Below are 17,510 nucleotides of genomic sequence, written 5' to 3' on the forward strand. Positions count from 1 at the left end.
CAGGCTCTCACTATGTTGCCCAGGCTAGTTTCAAATTCCTGGGCTCAAGTGATCCTCCTGCCTCGGCTTCCAAAAATGCTGGTATTACAGGCATGAGCTGCCACACTGGCCATCTTTCTAACATTCACTTCTTACCCAGGCCCTCTCCTCAATAGCCTCCCATGGCTCCCTATTGCTCTTGGGATAGAGTCCACACTCCCCCACCTGGCCTCTGAGCCCTTCGGGAGCTGCACCTGTTGCAAGTTATTTCCACCTGGCCCTTCTCACCCAACACCCGGGCACGTGGAAGAACGCGGAATTTCCGAGCACACTGGATTCTCTCTCTGGTTCTCAGGAAACGTGGATGGAATGAGGAGACGGACGGAATGAGGAGACAGACGGATGACCGAACGTGGCAGGTTTGTAATGACTTCAAAAACCCCATGTGATTAACAATAATTGTAGCCAGCATTTACTGAACATACTACCAGCCCCAGTGCTAATCTTCACAGCACCCCGGGGAGGTGGTCCTATTATTAGCTCGGCTTCATGGTTGAGGAAAGTGAGACTCACAGAGACTAAGCCTCCTGCCCATCATCTCGCTATAGATCAGCAGCAGGAGGGACTCAAACGCCAATCAACCCTGCGGTGCACACCCTCGGCCTCTTTGCTATTCGTACATGTTTGTGGGCCAGGAGCCAGGGGCGGGTGTAGGCCAAGGTTGCTGACTTCTTTTCTTTCCATACAAACACAACACACATTTCCTGGGGACTTTTTATGCAGAGGCCTGAGCTGAGGCTGGGTGCTGGGAGACCACAGACAGACTCTGTCCCTGCTCCGGAGGTGCCTGGAAGGTTCTGTGAACCAGGATGCCGCCGTTACGAAGCAAGGTATGCCTCTTCCCAAAGGTGACCGAGAGGGGCCTAGAAGTGGCTCTGAGCCATCCTGACGGGAAAGTGGGTAGGTGAGGAAGGGGTTCAGAGACCTGGCGGATGAGTAAATTAACAGTAGCAAGAGAGGTCAGGCCAGTGGTGACTGGGGTTCAAATTGAAACAAGATTGATTAAAAAATGATTGAGGGCTGGGGTGGTGGCTCATGCCTGTCATCCCAGCACTTTGGGAGGCTGAGGCGAGTGGATCACCTGAGGTCAGGAGTTCCAGATCAGCCTGGCCAACATGGAGAAAACCCGTCTCTACTAAAGATACAAAAATTAGCTGGGCGTGGTGACGGGCACATGAAGTCCCAGCTGCTTGGGAGGCTGAGGCAGGAGAATCGCTTGAACCCAGGAGGCGGAGCTTGCAGTGAGCCGAGATCATGCAACTGCACTCCAGCCTGGGTGATAGAGCGAGACTCTGTCTCAAAATAAATTAATTAATTTAATTAAATTAAAAATAATAAATAGCGATTGGACACCTACCTGCTACCATGCTGGACTTAAGCATTGCTGCAGCATCTGGGGCACACCTCAAAGCAAAGCCAACTCCAGCCCTCAGGAGGGTCTGCAGAGACAGGAAGCAGATCTGTGCCTGCCTAGGGCGTGGGGGGCAGGAGGCGAGTACTGGGGGGCTATTGCTAAGGGGTACAATGATTCTTTTGGGGGTGATGAAAAATGTTTTAAAATTGTGTTAGGCTGGGTGCAGTGGTTCACGCCTGTAATCCCAGAGCTTAGAGAGGCCGAGGCGGGCGGATCACGAGGTCAGGAGTTCGAGACTGGCCTGTCCAACATGGTAAAGCCCCGTCTCTACTAAAACTACAAGAAATTAGCCAGGCGTGGTGGCAGGTGCCTGTAATCCCAGCTACTTAGGAGCATGAGGCAGGAGAATTGCTTGAATCCGGGAGACGGAGATTGCAGTGAGCCAAGACTGTGCCACAGCACTCCAGCCTGGGCAACAGAGTGAGACTCCATCTCAAAAAAAAAAAAGAAAAAGAAAAATTAGCCAGGTGTGATCGTGCACCCCTGTAATCCCAGCTACTCAGGAGGCTGAGGTGGGAAAAACACGTGAAGCTGGGAGGTGGAGGTTGCAGTGAGCCAAGATCACACCAGTGAACTCCAGCCTGGGCAACATAATAAGAAGACCCTGTCCAAAAAAAAAAAGATTGTGTTGATGGTTGCACAAACTCTACATGGCGAATTTTATGGTATATGAAATATATCTCAATAATGCTATTAAAAAAATATTTGGCCTGGCCGGGCGCGGTGGCTCAAGCCTGTAATCCCAGCACTTTGGGAGGCCGAGACGGGCGGATCACGAGGTCAGGAGATCGAGACCATCCTGGCTAACCCGGTGAAACCCCGTCTCTACTAAAAAATACAAAAAAAAAACTAGCCGGGTGAAGTGGTGGATGCCTGTAGTCCCAGCTACTCGGGAGGCTGAGGCAGGAGAATGGCGTGAACCCGAGAGGAGGAGCTTGCAGTGAGCTGAGATCCGGCCACTGCACTCCAGCCTGGGTGACAGAGCGAGACTCCGTCTCAAAAAAAAAAAATAATAATAATAATAATAAATAGCGATTGGACACCTACCTGCTACCATGCTGGACTTAAGCATTGCTGCAGCATCTGGGGCACACCTCAAAGCAAAGCCAACTCCAGCCCTCAGGAGGGTCTGCAGAGACAGGAAGCAGATCTGTGCCTGCCTAGGGCGTGGGGGGCAGGAGGCGAGTACTGGGGGGCTATTGCTAAGAGGTACAATGATTCTTTTGGGGGTGATGAAAAATGTTTTAAAATTGTGTTAGGCCGGGTGCAGTGGTTCACGCCTGTAATCCCAGAGCTTAGAGAGGCCGAGGCGGGCGGATCACGAGGTCAGGAGTTCGAGACTGGCCTGTCCAACATGGTAAAGCCCCGTCTCTACTAAAACTACAAGTAATTAGCCAGGCGTGGTGGCAGGTGCCTGTAATCCCAGCTACTTGGGGGCATGAGGCAGGAGAATTGCTTGAATCCGGGAGACGGAGATTGCAGTGAGCCAAGACTGTGCCACAGCACTCCAGCCTGGGCAACAGAGTGAGACTCCATCTCAAAAAAAAAAAAAGAAGAAGAAAAATTAGCCAGGTGTGATCGTGCACCCCTGTAATCCCAGCTACTCAGGAGGCTGAGGTGGGAAAAACACGTGAAGCTGGGAGGTGGAGGTTGCAGTGAGCCAAGATCACACCAGTGAACTCCAGCCTGGGCAACATAATAAGAAGACCCTGTCCAAAAAAAAAAAGATTGTGTTGATGGTTGCACAAACTCTACATGGCGAATTTTATGGTATATGAAATATATCTCAATAATGCTATTAAAAAAATATTTGGCCTGGCCGGGCGCGGTGGCTCAAGCCTGTAATCCCAGCACTTTGGGAGGCCGAGACGGGCGGATCACGAGGTCAGGAGATCGAGACCATCCTGGCTAACCCGGTGAAACCCCGTCTCTACTAAAAAATACAAAAAAAAAACTAGCCGGGTGAAGTGGTGGATGCCTGTAGTCCCAGCTACTCGGGAGGCTGAGGCAGGAGAATGGCGTGAACCCGAGAGGAGGAGCTTGCAGTGAGCTGAGATCCGGCCACTGCACTCCAGCCTGGGTGACAGAGCGAGACTCCGTCTCAAAAAAAAAAAAAAAAAAAAAAAAAAAAAAAAAAAATTTGGCCTATAGCCAGGCATGGATTACAGTGCCTGTAATCCCAGCTATTGGAGAGGCTGAGGCCGGAGAATCACTTGAGCCCAGGAGCTGGAGGCTGCAGTGAGCTCAGACTGCGTCACTGCACTCCAGCCTGGGCAACACAGAGAAACTCTGTCTCAAAAAAAAAAGACCTTTGTACCTTCTGCTCAATATTGCTGTGAACCTAAAACTGCTCTAAAAAATAAAGTCTATCAATTAAAAAGGAAGAACCGCCCCCGCCAGCAGTCAAGAAAAAGATGCAGGTGATTATTACATGACGATTATTGAAAATAGTTCTTCTATACAGGAGGGGACGTTAAAAGTTAAAAATAGGCCTGATGTGATAGCTCACACCTATAATCCCAGCACTTTGGGAGGCCAAGGCAGGAGGATCGTTTGAGCACAGGAGTTCAAGACCAGCCTGGGCAACAGAGTGAGCATCCGCCTGTCTTTACAAAAAAAAAAAAAAAAAAAAAGAAAGGAAAAAAAAAACCAGCTGAGCATGGTGTCATGTCTGTGTAGTCCCAGCTACTCAGGAGGCTAAGGCAGGAAGATCACTTAAACCCGGGAGGTCAGGGCTGTAGTGCACTCTGATCATGCCACTGCACTCCAGTCTGGGTGACAGAGTGAGATCCTGCTTCCAAAAGATAAATAAAATTTAAAATAAAATTTTATTTATAAAAGCTGGAGTGCAGTGGCACAATCTCAGCTCACTGCAGCCTCCGCCTCCCCGGTTCAAGTGATTCTCCTGCCTCAGCCTCCCAAGTAGCTGGGATTACAGGCGCCCGCCACCACGCCCAGCTAACTTTTGTATTTTTAGTAGAGACGGGGTTTCGTCATGTTGGCCAGGCTGGTCTCGAACTCCTGACCTCAGGTGATCTGCCTGCCTCAGCCTCCCAAAGTGCTGGGATTACAGGCGTGCGCTACGGCGCCCGGCCAGAAGGTACACAGTTCTTTCTTCTCTACTCCCTGCCCCTCCCCAACAGCCTCTGCTGCTACCAACATCCCTACCAGGGTGGTGCATGGGACACACCATTGTCACCCACAGTTCGCCGTGTACATGAGGACTCGCTCCTGGTTCGTGAAGTTGTACGTCCTGTGGTTTTAGACAAATGTGTAATGACACGTCCCTATCACTATAGAATCACACAGAATATCACAGTTTTACTGCCCTAAATACCTCCTGCGCTCCACCTCCTCATCCCTCTCTCCCTCCTAGCTCCCACCAACCACTGATCTTTTTTCTCTCTCTGTGGTTTTCTTTTCCAGAACCTCATATTGTTGGAATCGAACAGGGTGCAGGCTTTCCGGATTAGCTTCTTTCACTTAGAAACATGCGTTTAAGTTCTCGCCGTGTCTTTTTACAGCTCGGTAGCTCTTTTTTTTTTTTTTTTTTTTTTTTTTTTTTTCAGTAAAACGTTGCATTGTCATCTCATATATTTTCTTTTTTTTTTTTTTTTTTTTTTTTTGAGACGGAGTCTCGCTCTGTCGCCCAGGCTGGAGTGCAGTGGCGCGATCTTGGCTCACTGCAAGCTCCGCTTCCCGGGTTCACGCCATTCTCCTGCCTCAGCCTCCCGAGTAGCTGGGACTACAGGCGCCCACAACCGCGCCCGGCTAATTTTTTTGTATTTTTTTTTTGTTTTTTAGTAGAGACGGGGTTTCACCGTGGTCTCGATCTCCTGACCTTGTGATCCGCCCGCCTCGGCCTCCCAAAGTGCTGGGATTACAGGCGTGAGCCACCGCGCCCGGCCATCTCGTATATTTTCATTGCTTAATAATATTCCATTGTGTGGATGGACCATGGCTTATCCATTCATGTATTGAAGGACATCTTGGTTACTTTCTTTTTTTTTTTTTGATACGGAGTCTCGCTCTGTCGCCCAGGCTGGAGTGCAGTGGTACGATCTCGGCTCACTGCAACCTCCACCTCCCAGATTCAAGCGATTCTCCTGCCTCAGCCTCCCGAGTAGCTGGGATTACAGCCATGCACCACTATGCCCGGTTAATTTTTGTATTTTTAGTAGAGATGGAGTTTCACCATGTTGGCCAGGCTGGTCTCGAACTCCTGGCCTCGTGATCTGCCCATCTTGGACTCCCAAAGTGCTGGAATTACACGCGTGAGCCACTGCACCCGGTTGGTTACTTTCAAGTTTTAGCAATTATGAATAAAGTTGCTGTAGACATTCACATGTGGGGTTTGTGTGGAACTAAGTTTTCAACTCATTTGAGTAAATGTCAGTAACAGTGATTGCTGAATTCCAGTTTATGTATTTATTTATATATTTTTTGACACAGAGTCTTGCTCTGTCACCCAGGCTGGAGTACAGTGGCATAGTCTCAGGTCACTGCAGCCTCTGCCTTCTGGATTCAAGCGATTCTCCTGCCTCAGCCTCCCAAGTAGCTGGGATTGCAGCACACGCCACCACACCTGGCTAATTTTTGTATTTTTAGTAGAGATGGTTTTGCTATGTTGGCCAGGCTGGTCTCCAACTCTCGACCTCGGGTGATCCACCTGCCTTGGCCTCTCGAAGTGCTGGGATTACAGGCGTGAGCCACTGTGTCCAGCCTGCATTGTGTTTTAAGAATATGTTTAGTTTCGACTGGGTGCAGTGGCTCATACCTGTAATCCCAGCACTTTGTGAGGGCAAGGCAGGTGGATCACCTGAGGTCGGGAGTTCGAGACCAGCCTGATCAACATTGAGAAACCCCGTCTCTACTAAAAATAGAAAAAATTAGCCAGGCGTGATGGTGCACACCTGTAATCCCAGCTACTCAGGAGGCTGAGGCAGGAGAATCGCTTGAACCCAGGAGGCGGAGGTTGCAGTGAGCCAAGATTGCACCATTGCACTCCAACAAGAGTGAAACTCCATCTCAAAAAAAAAAAAGAATATGTTTAGTTTAGTTTCATAAGAATCTCTCCTATATATAACAAAACAATTTTCAGTTATCATTTGTCATCCACGTCTTTTATTATTTTTCGGTTTAGAACAATTAGAGACTTAAAAGAAGAATATATTTCAATTTTATGTACATGTAAACCTATATTCCTATACATATATGTGTGTATATTTAAAACTTAGTGGTAACAGGGCTGGGCGCGGTGGCTCACACCTGTAATCCCAGCACTTTGGGAGGCTGAGGCAGGCGGATCACGAGGTCAGGAGATCGAGACCATCCTGGCTAACACAGTGAAACTAAAATACTCTCTACTAAAAATACAAAAAACATTAGCTGGGCGTGGTGGCAGGTGCCTGGGGTCCCAGCTACTCCGGAGGCTGAGGCAGGAGAATGGCGTGAACCCGGGAGGTGGAGCTTGCAGTGAGCCGAGATCGCGCCACTGCACTCCAGCCTGGGCGACAGAGTGTGTCTCTGTCTCACACAAAAAAAAAAACAAACAAGCAAAACAAACAAACAAAAAAACTTAGTGGTAACAGCAGCAGCAGATGTTTAGTGGTGCAATTATAGCTCACTGCAGCTTCGACCTCGGGGGTTCAAGTAATCCTCCCACCTCAGTCTCCCAAAGTAGCTGGGACTACAGGTGAATACCACCACCAACCACACATGGCTACATTTCTTTCTTTCTTTCCTTTCTTTCTTTCTCTCTCTCTCTCTCTTTCTGTCTTTCTTTCTTTCCCTTCCTTCCTTCCTTCCTTTTTTCTTTTTTTCTTTCTTTCCTCTTTCTTTTTTCAGAGATGCAGTCTCACCAGATCTCAAACTCCTAGGCTCAAGCAATCCTCCTGCCTTTTCCTCACAAAATGCTGGTATTACAGGTGTGAGCCAGCACACCTGACTGCCAGTTATTATTATTTAACAATGAAACAACAATAGTGGGGTGGCTAAAAGTATAAACTCTAGAGCCAGGCTATCTGGCTTTACCCCCCATCCCTGCTACTTACGGGCCTTGGACAAACATCTCTGCCTCTCTGTGCCTCCATTTCCTCATCTGTAAAATGGGGATAATAACAGTATATATCACCTAGGCTTGTTACAGAAATTGAATGGGTTAATACATGTGGATTAGTTTCTACTGCTGAAGTTACCCTCGAAACTTAGCTACTCAAAACAACACCCATTTCTCATCATTTCTCTGGGTCAGGAGGCTGGACCCAGCTCAGCTGGGTCCTCTGTTTCAGGGACTTTCATGAGCCTGCCATCAAGGCATCAGCTAGGCTGAGGTCTCATCCGAAGGCTCAACTGGAAAGATCTGCTTCCAGACTCACTCCTGTCTTGGCTAGAGTTGGTTTCTCACAGGCTATTGGACTGAGGGTCTCTGTTGCTTGCAGGCTGTTGGATAGAGAGCACCCTCAGTTCCTTACCCCATGGGCTGCTCTACAGGGCAGTTGCCAGCATGGCGGCTGGCCCCATCAAAGACCGGAAGCCAAGCCAAAAAGAGAAAGTGGGGGTGAGGGTGGGAAGAGAGAGAGAAACAAGACAGGAATCACAGTATTTTGTAACCTAATCTTGAGAGTGACATCCTGTCACTTTTCCCCTATTCCATTAAAAGTCACTATGTCCAGTTCATATTTAGAGGAAGGGGATTACTTAAAAGTGTGAGCACTGGGAGGGAGGGATCATTGGGGGAATTTTCAGAAGCCTCGCACTGCTACATATAAAAGACTTAGGGCCAGGTATGGTGGCTCATGCCTGTGACCCCAGAACTTTGGGAGGCCAAGGTTGGAGGACTGCTTGAATCCAGGAGTTCAAGACCAGCCTGAGCAACATAGTGAGACATTGTCTCTACTAAAAAAAATTTAAAAATTAGCTGGGTATGGTGGTCCTTGCCTTTAGTCCCAGTTATTTGGGAGGCTAAGGTGGGAGGATTGCTTGAGCCCAGAAGTTTGAGGCTGTAGTGAGCTATGATTGCATCACTGCACTCCAGCCTGGGCAACAGAGTGAGATTCTGTCTCTGGAATATATATATATGTTGAAGTCCTAACCCTCAGTACGACAGAATGTGGCCTTATTTGGAAATCAGGTTGTTTTGATGAAATTAGTTAATATGAGGCCGTCCTGGAGAGGAGGAATCCTACTCTAGTATGACTGCTGTTCATATATACACAGGGGAAATTTGGACACAGATTCCCACATAGGGAAGATGCCTGTGTTGATGAAGGCTGAGGCTGAGGTGGTGCAGCCACAGGCCAAGGGATGCCAAGGGTGGTTGGTGACACCCTGGGCAACATAGTGAGACCCCATCTCTATAAAACATCAAAAAATTAGCCGGGCATGGCGGTACTTGCCTGTAATCCCAGCTACTCGGGAGGCTAAGGTGGGAGGATCGCTTGAGCCCAGGAGGTTGAGGTTGCAATGAGCCAAGATCGCACCGCTGCACTCCAGCCTGGGCGACAGAGCTAGACCCTGTCTCAAACAAACAAATAGACAGATTGCTGGCAACCATTGGATGCTAGGGAGAAGCAAGGAAGCACCCCCACGGCAAGGCTGTTCAACCTGCAGCCCTCAGGCCACATGCGGCCTGGGACAGTTTTGAATGTGGCCTAACACAAATTCGTAAACTTTCTTAAAACATGATGAGATTTTTCTTTTTGCATTTTTGCATTTACTTATTAGTTCATCAGTTATTTTAAGTGTTAATGTATTTTATGTGTGGCCCAAGACAATTCTTCCACTGTGGCCCAAGGAAGCTGCAAGCTTGGACACCCCTCCCATACGGGCTTCAGCGGAGTGTGGTCCTGCTGACATCTTGGTCTCAAACTTCCAGCCCCCAGAGCCCTGGGACAGCATCCTTCTGTGGTTTGGTTTGTTGTTGTTGGTGGTGGGGTTTTTTTTGTTTGTTTGTTTGTTTTGTACAAAGTTTCACTCGTTGGCCAGACTGGAGTGCAATGGCACGATCTTGGCTCACTGCAACCTCTGCCTCCTGGGGTCAAGTGATTCTCCTGCCTCAGCCTCCCAAGTGGCTGGGATTACAGAGGCCCACCACCACACCCGGCTAATGTTTTAGTAGAGACGAGGTTTTACTGTGTTGGCCGGGCTGGTCTCGAACTCCTGACCTCAGGTGATCCACCTGCCCCGGCCTCCCAAAGTGCTGGGATGACAGGCGTGAGCCGCCGCGCCCGGCCTTCTGTGGTTTTAAGCCACACGGTTTGTGGTACGTTGCTGCTGCAGCCCCAGGAAGCGAACACGGACGGACGGACTTGAGAGAATTAAACAGATAAAGAAACCAACTTACGCTGATGGCGTGTGCCAGGAAGGAAACAAAACGGAGAGACTGTTTCCATCCTCCACACTGGGAAACACACGACCACAAACCCAGCCGCCTCAAACAGTACCCATTCATCCACTCCCAGCTTCGCGGGCCAGGGGTCTGGCACCGCATGTCTGGGGGCTCTGCTGGGGTCTCACCAGACTGAAATCAAGGTGTTGGCTGGACTGAGTTCTTTCTGGAGCTCGGGACTGTCTTCCAAGCTCCCTCAGGCTATGGCAGGGTTCAGTGCCCCGTGGTGGTGGGACGAAGGTTCCCACGCCCTGGCTGGCTGTGGCTGGAATCCGCTGACTGTGTTGCTTGCCACATGGCCTTCGCCACCTGCGAAACCAGCAGTGATGAATTATGCCTCACAGGTGCTTCAGGAAGAGGCTCATTCCTTTTAAGGGGTCACCTGATTAGGCCAGGCCCACCGAAGAGCGTCTCCCTATTTTCAAGTCAGCCGATTTGGAATCTTATTTATTATTATTATTATTATTATTATTATTATTATTTAGAGATGGCAGAGTCTCACTTTGTTGCCTAGGCTGATCTCAAACTCTAGGCTCAAGCGATCCTATTGTCTTGGCCTCCCAAAGCACTGGGATTCCAGGCCTGAGCTTGGAACCTTTTTTTTTTTTCCCCCCGAGGTAAAGTCTCATTCTGTCGCCCAGGCTGGAGTGCGGTGGTGCGATCTTGGCTCACTGCAACCTCCGCCTCCCAGGTTCAAGCGATTCTCTTGCCTCAGCCTCCTGAGTAGCTGGGACTACAGGCGCCGCCACCAGGCCCGGCTAATTTTTGTATTTTTAGTAGAGATGGGGTTTCACCATGTTGGCCAGGCTGGTCTCAAACTCCTGACCTCAAGCGACCTCCCCGCCTTGGCCTCCCAAAGCGCTGGGATTCCAGGCCTGAGCCACCGCGCCCCACCTGAACTTGGAACGTTAATTCTACCTGAGGTAACTCTGCACCTAGAGCAGCATCTGACTGAAGGGCTGGGAGTGGGTATGTGAGTACCTGGGGAACAGGGGTCTTGAGGACCCTCTTAGAATGGTGCCCACAGCAGGGACTGATAGAGAGAGAGCTGGTTCTGGGAGGAGTTGGGAAGGTCGTGGGGGTGTATGTAAAGGGAGGCCTGAAACCAAGGGCGGGAGGTCATCCCAGGCAAAGAGAGTTGTCCGTGAGAGGCCGAAGAGGAGAGCGCGTGGCCTGTGCTGGGAACCGACAGAGTGGTGGAGATTAAAGGAGTGAATGATGTGTGTGGAGTGGCTGGCACTGGTGAGCGGGTGAGATAATAAATAGCAGTGGGGTTATTATCCCACTGTCGGAAGGCTGGAGGCCACCCAACTGCCTCGCTCCCGCGCTCCGGGTCTCTGTCTGCCCAGGGCTCGCTCTCCCTCTCTCTCTGTCTCTCTCTCTCCCTCTCTATCTCCTCTGTCTGTCTCTCTTCCCATCTCTCTGTCTCTCCCCGCCTTTCTCTCCCTCCTCCCACTGTCTCTCTGGGTGTTTCTGCCTCTCTCTCTCTCCCTCTCTGCCCCCTGTCTCTCCCTCACTGCCCCCTCTATCTCCCCTCTCTGCCCCCTCTGTCTCCCCCTCTCTCCCCCCTCTATCTCCCCTCTCTGCCCCCTCTATCTCCCCTCTCTGCCCCCTCTGTCTCCCCCTCTCTCCCCCCTCAGTCTCTCTCTCTCTGCCCCCTCTATCTCCCCTCTCTGCCCCCTCTATCTCCCCTCACTGCCCCCTCTTTCTCCCCCTCACTGCCCCCTCTATCTCCCCTCACTGCCCCCTCTTTCTCCCCTCACTGCCCCCTCTATCTCCCCTCACTGCCCCCTCTATCTCCCCTCACTGCCCCCTCTATCTCCCCTCACTGCCCCCTCTATCTCCCCTCTCTGCCCCCTCTATCTCCCCTCACTGCCCCCTCTATCTCCCCTCACTGCCCCCTCTATCTCCCCTCACTGCCCCCTCTATCTCCCCTCACTGCCCCCTCTTTCTCCCCCTCACTGCCCTCTCTGTCTCCCCTCACTGCCCCCTCTATCTCCCCTCACTGCCCTCTCTGTCTCCCCTCACTGCCCCCTCTATCTCCCCTCACTGCCCCCTCTATCTCCCCTCTCTGCCCCCTCTTTCTCCCCTCACTGCCCCCTCTTTCTCCCCCTCACTGCCCCCTCTATCTCCCCTCACTGCCCCCTCTATCTCCCCTCACTGCCCCCTCTATCTCCCCTCACTGCCCCCTCTATCTCCCCTCTCTGCCCCCTCTGTCTCCCCCTCTCTCCCCCCTCAGTCTCTCTCTCTCTGCCCCCTCTATCTCCCCTCTCTGCCCCCTCTGTCTCCCCCTCTCTCCCCCCTCTATCTCCCCTCTCTGCCCCCTCTATCTCCCCTCTCTGCCCCCTCTGTCTCCCCCTCTCTCCCCCCTCAGTCTCTCTCTCTCTGCCCCCTCTATCTCCCCTCTCTGCCCCCTCTATCTCCCCTCACTGCCCCCTCTTTCTCCCCCTCACTGCCCCCTCTATCTCCCCTCACTGCCCCCTCTTTCTCCCCTCACTGCCCCCTCTATCTCCCCTCACTGCCCCCTCTATCTCCCCTCACTGCCCCCTCTATCTCCCCTCACTGCCCCCTCTATCTCCCCTCTCTGCCCCCTCTATCTCCCCTCACTGCCCCCTCTATCTCCCCTCACTGCCCCCTCTATCTCCCCTCACTGCCCCCTCTATCTCCCCTCACTGCCCCCTCTTTCTCCCCCTCACTGCCCTCTCTGTCTCCCCTCACTGCCCCCTCTATCTCCCCTCACTGCCCTCTCTGTCTCCCCTCACTGCCCCCTCTATCTCCCCTCACTGCCCCCTCTATCTCCCCTCTCTGCCCCCTCTTTCTCCCCTCACTGCCCCCTCTTTCTCCCCCTCACTGCCCCCTCTATCTCCCCTCACTGCCCCCTCTATCTCCCCTCACTGCCCCCTCTATCTCCCCTCACTGCCCCCTCTATCTCCCCTCTCTGCCCCCTCTGTCTCCCCCTCTCTCCCCCCTCAGTCTCTCTCTCTCTGCCCCCTCTATCTCCCCTCACTGCCCCCTCTATCTCCCCTTACTGCCCCCTCTATCTCCCCTCACTGCCCCCTCTTTCTCCCCCTCACTGCCCTCTCTGTCTCCCCCTCTCTTCCCCCTCTGTCTCTCTCTTCCCCCTCTGTCTCTCTCTTCCCCCTCTGTCTCTCTCTTCCCCCTCTGTCTCTCTCTTCCCCCTCTGTCTCTCTCTCCCTCCTACGGTGTGTGACCTTGGGTGGGTCCCTCTCCTCTCCCTGGTTCCTCATCTGCTTCCATGACTGCCCCCTCCCTCCCTGAGCCCAGAGAGCTGATGCCTGGGGAGGGCCCAGCCTGGACGAAGGCCCAGCGGCGGGAGGAGCCTGGGTTGGGAGCCGGGAGCAGTGGGGCGAACGGCAGCAAATATTTATGGAGCCAGGTCTGTGCCAGGCTCAGGGCTGGGCGTGGTGAGATAAAGGGGCTGGGGGAGGCGCCCAGTCTTGGCCTCCAACCCGCTTGCCCCAGGGAGGCCGGGAGCCTGGCAGGGGGAGGCGTCCGGGAAGGAGGGCTGGACGCTGGGGTCACACAGGCTGGGGTCACACAGGCAGGGGTCACACAGGCTGGGGTCACACAGGCAGGGGTCACACAGGCTGGGGTCACGCAGGCAGGGGTCACACAGGCAGGGGTCACGCAGGCTGGGGTCACACAGGCTGGGGTCACGCAGGCTGGGGTCACACAGGCTGGGGTCACGCAGGCTGGGGTCACACAGGCAGGGGTCCCCGTGGAGAGTGGTTCACACTTGGCAGGTCAGCTCCAGCCTCGTTGGTATGAAGCTTCCTCCCACCCAGAAGCCCCAAGTGCCCTCGCTGCGGTGGCACCTCCAGGCTCCCCTTGGGCACCAATCTGTGTTTTGTTGATAGCACCTGACGTGGAAAGAGGTGGGCGTCAAGGAAGCAAGTCATATGGAATTGGACCAGAATACACATTATCGAATAAGTATCTGTGAGTCCACACTGATACAAACAAATATGCGGATGAGGCCGGGCATATTGGCTCACACCTGTAATCCCAGCACTTTGAGAGACTGAGCCGGGAGGCTCACCTGAGGTCAGGAGTTCCAGATCATCCTGACCAACGTAGTGAGACCCCCGTCTCTACTAAAAGTACAAAAATTAGCTGGGCGTGGTGGCGGGCGCCTGTAATCCCAGCTACTCGGGAAGCTGAAGCAAGAGAATCACTTGAGCCCAGGAGGCAGAGGTTGCAGTAAGCCGAGATCGCGCCACTGCACTCCAGCCTGGGAGACAGAGCAAGACTCTGCAGAAAAGAAAGAACGAACGAAAGAAAAAGGAAGGAAGGAAGGAAGGAAAAGAAAGAAAGAAACAGATGAGTGAGTTAGCAGGGAAAGGTGAAATAACACATCTCTCTTATAGAAGAATTTTTTTTTTTTTTTTTTGAGACAGAGTCTTGCTCTATCCCCCAAGCTGGAGTGCAGTGGTACGATCTCTGCTCACTGCAACCTCTGCCTCCTGGGTTCAAGCGATTCTCCTGCCTCAGCCTCCCGAGTAGCTGGGACTACAGGCGCCCACCCCTACGTCCGGATAATTTTTTATGTTTTTAGTAGAGACGGGGTTTCACCATATTGGCCAGGCTGGCCTTGAACTCCTGACCTTGTGATCCGCCCGCCTCGGCCTCCCAAAGTGCTGGGATTACAGGCATGAGCCACCGCACCCAGCCGTATTCTTAAGAACTATCAAATCTAAATCTACTCCCCCATCCTGAAGAAGGGAGCTTAATCCCCCCCCCACAGCCCAAATTCCCCCTGGGCTGCACTTAGTGGCTTGTTTACAAAGACTAGAGTTTGGAAAGGGGAAGGAAGTGGGGTCACGTACCGTGGGGAGAGCTGGCCAGGTGACTAGGGTTACTAGCAGCATGGGTGAGAAGACGAGAACACGTACCTCCTGATAGGAGGCGAACAGAAGGGTTTTTTTTTTTTTTTTTTCATATTAAAAAACTTTTGTTGGCTGGGCACAGTGGCTCGTGCCTGTAATCCGAGCAGTTTGGGAGGCCAAGGCGGGTAGATCGCCTGAAGTCAAGAGTTCAAAACCAGCCTGGTTAACATGGTGAAACCCCGTCTGTACTAAAAATATAAAAGCTGCACGTGGTGGCGGGCACCTGTGATCCCAGCTACTTATGAGGCTGATGCAGGGGAATCACTTGAACCCGGGAGGCGGAGGTTGCAGTGAGCTGAGATCAGCACTGCAGCCTGGGCAACAAGAGTGAAACTCCATCTCAATTAAAACAATGTTATTTTGAAGAGATAGGGTCTCACTATGTTGCCCAGAATGGTTCTCTAACTCCCGGGTTCAAGCGATCCTTCCCCCTCAGCCTACGAAATAGCTGGAATTACAGGTGTATGCCCCCAGGCCTGGCTAATTTTTAATTCTTAAATTTTTTTTAGTAGACGTGGGGTCTTGCTATGTTGCCCAGGTGGTCTCAAACTCCTGGCCTCAAGCAATCCACCCAACTCAGCCTCCCAAAGTGCTGGGATTACAGGTGTGAGCTACCACGCCTGGCCCAGAGGGACATTTTGTGTGTGTAGCTGTCATCCCAGCTACACGGGAAGTTGAGGCAGGAGAATCGCTTGAGCCCGGGGGTTGGAGGTTACAGTGAGCCGGGATCACGCCACTGCACTCCAGCCTGGGCAACAAAGCGAGACTCTGTCTCAAAAAAAAAAAAAAAAGAGGTTTTATTTTGCGTTTTTGTTACTTATTTATTCATTTATTTATTAGTTCATCAGCTGTTAGTGTATTTTATGTGTGACCTGAGACAATTCTTCTTCCAATGTGACCCAGGGAAGCCACAAGTTTGGACACCCCTGCCCTACAGGCTTCAGAGGTGGTGTGGCCCTACCAACATCTGGATCTCAGACGTGCAGCCCCAGATCCCTGGGACAGCACACTTCTGTGGTCTGCTTTGCCAGGACTGCTCAAAATGTCAAAGTCCTCAAAATGAGGCAAGTCTGAGAAACAGTGGCAGACAGTAAGAGATTAAGGAGGCATGACGGTGAGACGCCATGTGGCATCCTGGTGGGATCCTGAACGGAACAAGGACATGCGCGACATCTGAGTAAAGTGACATTTGTGCTGTACTAGTGTTTGTTTCTTGGTTCTGACAGATGTGCCACGGTAATGGGAGACGAGAGCGTTTGGGGAAGTTGGGTGAGGGGTCTATAGCAACTCTACTGTCATTCACTGCAGCTCTACTATCATGTCTTAAATGTTTCTAAACAAAAAAGTTTATGTAAAAAAGCAAACCAGGTGGGCTTGTGGGTACTTTTGCCACACTCCCCACTAGACTATTTACACAGAAGCCAGGGAGAATCTGTTACATCAGAGGAGGGGAGTTTGTGCTATTCAGGTGTATGTCTTTGTCAAAATTTATCAAATGGTAACATGGGAAATGTGGCATTTCCCTGCATTTTAATTTTACTCATGGCGAGAAGCTTAAATATTTTATATTTTGTTATGTTATGCATGCTAATAAAACATCAAGCAAAAAAGAAAAAAAGTTTTTAAAAAGCCAACGAAAAAAATGTTAGGCATGTTGAAGTGTTTAGGAGTGAAGTGAGCTGATATTTGCAAGTTACTTTGATAATTGCAAGTTGCATAGAGAAAGATGAATATACGAGAACTCTCTGTGCTTTCTGTTCAATTTTGCTATGAACCTAAAACTTCTCTAAAAAATAAAGTGTATTAATTTTATAAAGATGGATGATGGATGAATCAACGATGGATGAATGGATGGATGATGGATGAATGGATGGGTGAATGGTTGGATGGGTGGATGGGTGAGTGGATGGATGGATGATGGATGGATGATGGATGGATGAATGGATGGATGGACAGATGGACAAATGGATAAATGAATGAATGGATGGATGGGTGAATGGATAGATGGATAGATGAATGGATGATGGATGAATGAATACATAATGGATGATGGATGAATGGGTGGATGGATGGATGGATGGATGGATGAATGGATGGATAAATGGGTGGATAAATGGATGGATGCATAGATGGGTGGATGATGGATGGATAGGCAAATGGATGATGGATGAATGGGTGGATGGATGGATAGGTGAATGGTTGAATGAGTGAATAGATGGATGGATGGACGATGGATGGATGAGTGGATGGATGGGTGGATGAATGGATGAATAAGTGGATGGATTATGGATGGATGTATAGATGGATGGCTGATGGATAAATGGGTGAATGGATGAATGGATGATGGATGGATGGGTGAATGGATGGATGGATGGATGTGTGGATGGATGGGTTCATGGATGAATGGGATGGATGAATGTAGAGAATGGGTACATAGGCATTCACTGCACAATTATTTTTATTTCCTTATGTTTTTATATTTTTATAATAACATGCTAAAAGGGAGGAATGTCAAATCCTGTCAGCCTCTGCATGAATTCCTCCAAGACTCCCATCTGATTTCGATCAGAAATTGGGTCCTCATGACTATCTACCCAATCTTGTACCCCATCACTTCTTCGATCTCCTCTCCCATTGCTCCCTCTTTTGCTCACTCACTCCTCTCCAGCCATGCTGGCCCCTCTGCTCCCTGAACACTCCAGCTATGTCCCCTGCTCAGAACTTTTGCATCAGATGTGCCCTTCCTCTGGGACACATCCCA

General features: G+C 51.0%; 1 long non-coding RNA gene across 1 annotated transcript; it reads left to right on the forward strand.

Annotated features, from left to right (window-relative positions):
* Positions 1-276: 276 nt before the first annotated feature.
* LOC123570338 (uncharacterized) lies at positions 277-16,367 on the forward strand. Its single transcript, XR_006694457.2, has 3 exons — positions 277-398; positions 763-869; positions 15,653-16,367. It is a non-coding gene; the product is annotated as an uncharacterized lncRNA (long non-coding RNA).
* The last annotated feature ends 1,143 nt before the right edge of the window (positions 16,368-17,510 follow it).

Source organism: Macaca fascicularis, chromosome 19 (genome assembly GCF_037993035.2).
Source record: "Macaca fascicularis isolate 582-1 chromosome 19, T2T-MFA8v1.1".
Taxonomy (NCBI): Eukaryota; Metazoa; Chordata; class Mammalia; order Primates; family Cercopithecidae; genus Macaca; species Macaca fascicularis.